This window comes from Lactuca sativa, chromosome 5 (assembly GCF_002870075.4).
Source record: "Lactuca sativa cultivar Salinas chromosome 5, Lsat_Salinas_v11, whole genome shotgun sequence".
In the NCBI taxonomy this organism is placed as follows: domain Eukaryota; kingdom Viridiplantae; phylum Streptophyta; class Magnoliopsida; order Asterales; family Asteraceae; genus Lactuca; species Lactuca sativa.
Genome location: NC_056627.2, coordinates 2,769,850 through 2,774,278, shown reverse-complemented (window position 1 = coordinate 2,774,278; position 4,429 = coordinate 2,769,850). Strand labels below are relative to the sequence as shown.

Here is a 4,429-nt window from a genome sequence, read left to right as displayed (position 1 = left end):
TTGTTCTTTTTACGCGTTTTCTGTTTTGTTTACAGTTGTTTCATGACCCGAGGATCTGATACACCTCTGGTCCCCCCTCTTGAAGACCCGGAATCCGCACTAAGGAAGAGCAAGGGCAAAGCCGTTGGAGAATCCGCTTCGTCAAAGAACTCGCCACTCAAAAACCTCAAGTCCGTTTTCAGCAAGAAGAGGAGCAGCAAATCCGGAGCATCCAGTGCCTCTTTGACTATTGAAGACCCAATTCAAGAAGATATCGAATACGAGACCGAGGAAGAAGAAGAACCCACATTCGAGCACGACTCCGAGTTTGAAGACGATTTAGTCATCACAATGGCTAATATCGATGAAGTCCCCATGGGGGAATGGAAGAAGAGGATGCGCGATGACACCGGCCCGAGACTTGTGCAGCCCGCAATTCCCGCGACCGCCACTTTCGAACTAAAAGGCCATATTCTTGCTCAACTCAAGGAGATTCCTTTTTATGGGAAGGATCACGAAGACGCCTACGAACACTTGGACGAAGTGAATGATGTGGCCGACTACTTTAATGTACCGAATGTCTCCCGCGAGAACCAGCTTCTTCGCATGCTCCCAGTTACGTTCAAAGGAGCTGCAAAAGATTGGTTAAAGTCACTTCCTCCCGGATCAGTCACCACATGGGCCAAGATGAAAGAGGAGTTCATTGATCACTTTTGTCCGCCCTCCAAAATAGCCAAGCTAAAGAAAGCAATTGCCAACTTCGAGCAACAGCCCGGAGAGTCTCTTTATGAAGCATGGGAAAGATACAAGAGTTTGCTTAGAAATTGCCCACATCACGGCCTTAATAGCCAACAAGAGGTCTCCATTTTCTACGATGGAGTCAATGTCACCACAAGGCAATTGCTAGATTCTCAAGGTCCGCTCACGAAGAAGCGCCCCCGGTAATCAAGGAGCTAATTGAAGAATTCTCTAAGCACTCTAGAGAATACCACAATCCAATAAACGAAGTAAGTCGGGGAGTAGTGAACGCGGAAAATGATAACATAGCGGCAGTGATAGCTAAGCTTCATAGTCTTGATAGAAGAATGACAAAAATGGATCAAACAATCCATGCTATGAGGGTGGGATGTGAAAATTGTAGAGGGCCCCATCTCACCAAGGATTGTGATGTGGATGAGAATGGAAATAAGAAAGCTCAAGTCTTCTATTCAAGTGGCGATCGATACGACGAAAATTGGCGAAAACCTAAGAAGGAATGGCTCCCATACGAAGTGTATAAGAAGGCTAAGGAGGAAAAATACAAGCAGAAGGAAAGGGGACTATATCAAAGAGAAGAACCGGTAGAAAAGAAAGTTGATTTGGAAGAAATGTTCACTAGATTCATAGCCGCGTCTGAAAAGAGACACAATGATCACGATGCTGCAATACATGAGACCAGAGACATGCTAAGGAATCAACATGCATCCATCCTCAACATTGAGAAACAGCTGGGACAGCTTGCACACCAAGTGAACGAAAGAAGACCGGGTCAACTTCCAAGTAATACCGAAACCAATCCGAGAATGGAGAATGTGAATGCAGTGACCTCCAGTAAAGAAGAAATTTTCACAGATGCACAAAGGATCTCCAAGAGGAAGACAGAAAGGGCAGAAGAGTCGACTCCAGCAAAACCCGAACTGACTCGCCGAGTCCCTCTAATGGACTCGACGAGTCCGTGCGTGAATGATAAAACTCTCAGTCCTTTAAAGCCATATAATCCTCCTTTGCCATACCCAATTAAAGCCATGTCTGTAGAAAAAGTTGAAGCATATAGAACCTTCATGAAGCATGTTAAAGCCTTACAAGTTAATATGCCATTTGTGGAAACAATGCTCCAAACACCAAAATACTTCAACTTGCTAAAAGGTCTTTTTGCTGCTAGGAAAGATTTGGCTGAAGTCGCGGAGGTACTATTGAGTGTGCTGCCCGAAAAGAAAGGCGATCCGGGGAATATTATAATTTCGTGCCAGTTTGGTAAAGAAGTTGTCACCCAAGCATTGACCGACTCGGGTGTAAGCATCAATCTCATGCCTTTATCTTTCTTTAAGAGGTTGAATTTACCGGAGCCAAGACCGGTAAATATGAAGATCCATTTGGCAGACAAGACAATAATTCATCCACAAGGCGTTTGTGAGGATCTCCTTATTAAAGTAGACAAGTTTATATTTCCGGTAGACTTTGTGGTGGCTGACATGGAAGAAGACCCCAAAATTCCAATCATTTTGGGGAGATCATTTTTAAACACCGCATGTGCCTTAATTGATGTATGCGAGTCTACATTAACATTGAGGGTGGGTGATGAGTCCGTAATATTTAAAGCTATGCCAGAAGCCAAGCAAGAGGAGGAAAGAAAAGAAAACATCTCATTGATCCATTTGGATGATGAGATATTACAAAAAGAACTTGAACTTTTGCAAAAAGAAGATCCAACCAAGTTTTTGCTACATTCTGGAGAGGATGGAGATGTTAACAAGGACTTGGAGGAGTTAGAGAAGCTACGGGAAGAAGCCGACTCAGAAAACAACCAAGAAATGGTGGAACACGATCAGACTCGCCGAGTCCAGTCGAATTTGATAATAACTTGGACGGTTTGGATCTGCTGGTAGCTAGTCCTCTGTATAGTCTGGATTTGGAAAATTTTCCTCATTCTTTAGGAGAACAAACAGAAAAAGAAGACATGGATATGGAAGTTCAACACACTTATATAGCATGTCTTAATGCAATTACACTTGAAGATGGGGTGAGCACAAAGAAAGAAGAGGAGGCAAAAGAAAAGAGGGTGGAAGCTGATCAACCATTCATTACCAAACCTAGAGCACGCACCTTCACAAAATACGAAGTAATTCAGTTTGAAGGAAAAGAAGTGCAAAAGAAGGTGAAGACGCATGGGGTAAAGAAGAAAAAGAGGAGAATGGAAGCCCAAGCAGCTGAGGATGATGCTGTGAAAAAGAAGAGAGAAGAAGCAAAACGGGCTTACAAAAAGAAGATTCACGCTTACAAAACGAAGTACAAACCACAAAAGACTAGGCGTGCATTCCCGATGCTGGAAGATGACGAGACGTAGACGGGAAGGAGTCCAACTAACGACTCCTTAAAAAGAAGCGCTTGGCGGGAGGCAACCCGTTATTTAGAGTTTGCTTTCTTTTACTTTTTTTTTTGTTTGCAATTTTTCCTTCGTTTTTAGATTGTTAATTCTCCAATTCGTCGGACATGTCTGCTTGAGAGTGTGGATGGGCTAAGTGTGGGGTGAAATGATTTTTTTAGATAAATGACAAAAAATTTAAAAAAAATTATGAATTTTTTAGCAAGACACTCGCCGAGTTTGATCGTAACTCGACGAGTCCATATAAATTTCAAAAAAAATTGACATCGCGACTAGACTCGCCGAGTCTGACCCCGACTCGATGAGTCGGTATTATTTAAAGAAAAAAAATAATATTGAAATTACTTTTACAACCGGTAACAAGGGTTTTAACCCTAATGAATCAGTTTTTTTTTTCGCACACACTCGTCGTGCGCCTCTCTCTCAACTCTCTCTCAAGCATTCAAGTGTTCTTCCATTTTTCTTCAAAATTTCTCAAGTTTCATCACAAAAGGTAACAAATTTCTTCCTCTTTTCTGTTAAAAGTATGAGTTTAAGGCTATCTATAATGTGAATTGCATAGAAAGAATCGATTTTGAATAAAATTAGATTTCTAGGGTTTCGATTTTTCAAAGATTATGATGTTTTGCATGTTTATTCTTGCCTAAAGACCTTATATACATGTGTCTAGGCAAAACCCTTGAAGAAATTTTGAGATTTCCTGGTCCAATTTAGACCGACACGCCGACTGACTCGTGCAGTTCGTGCGACTCGCCGAGTCGTACATGGACTCGACGAGTCGAGTCGGGAAACATATGTATGACGTTTTTTTAATTATACTCTGTGTTTTTGGGTTTTGTGTCTTTGTTTTGCAGAAAAGATGTTCAGCAGGGGGCAAAGTTCTGGGGGACACCAAGGTGGCTTTCCTTGGTTAAATTTCCCACAAATTGAGTCCGCTTCAACAATGCGGAAGTGGAAGAAGAAGTTAGCCGACATAAGGAAGAAGGAAATATATGTTCCCAATAGGATAGATTGGGATTGGTTGCAAGGAGTACGCTATGAAGAGGAGCTAGCTCCGTATCTTTTAAAGGAGTTTACCCACGAAGGAGAAACAATGATTTGTGATGGGTGGAGCCGGGTTTTTCGAATCCAAGAGCCGGTGTATTTGGAGTTATGCCTAGAATTGTTCTCCACAATATCTTTCACGGGGGGAGTGGATTGTTATCACCCAACAAGTTTCAGTTTCTGTCTTGGGGGTGAATTTCATCAATGTTCCATGCTCAATCTTGCCTGTCGATTGGGAATTTATGACCAGCCCTTGGTCTCAAC

General features: G+C 42.3%; 1 non-coding gene across 1 annotated transcript; it reads right to left on the bottom strand.

Moving 5' to 3' along the window:
- Window positions 1-714: 714 nt before the first annotated feature.
- On the bottom strand, window positions 715-821 carry LOC111895148 (small nucleolar RNA R71). Its single transcript, XR_002851440.1, has one exon. It is a non-coding gene; the product is annotated as a small nucleolar RNA R71 (small nucleolar RNA).
- Between the last annotated feature and the right edge of the window lie 3,608 nt (window positions 822-4,429).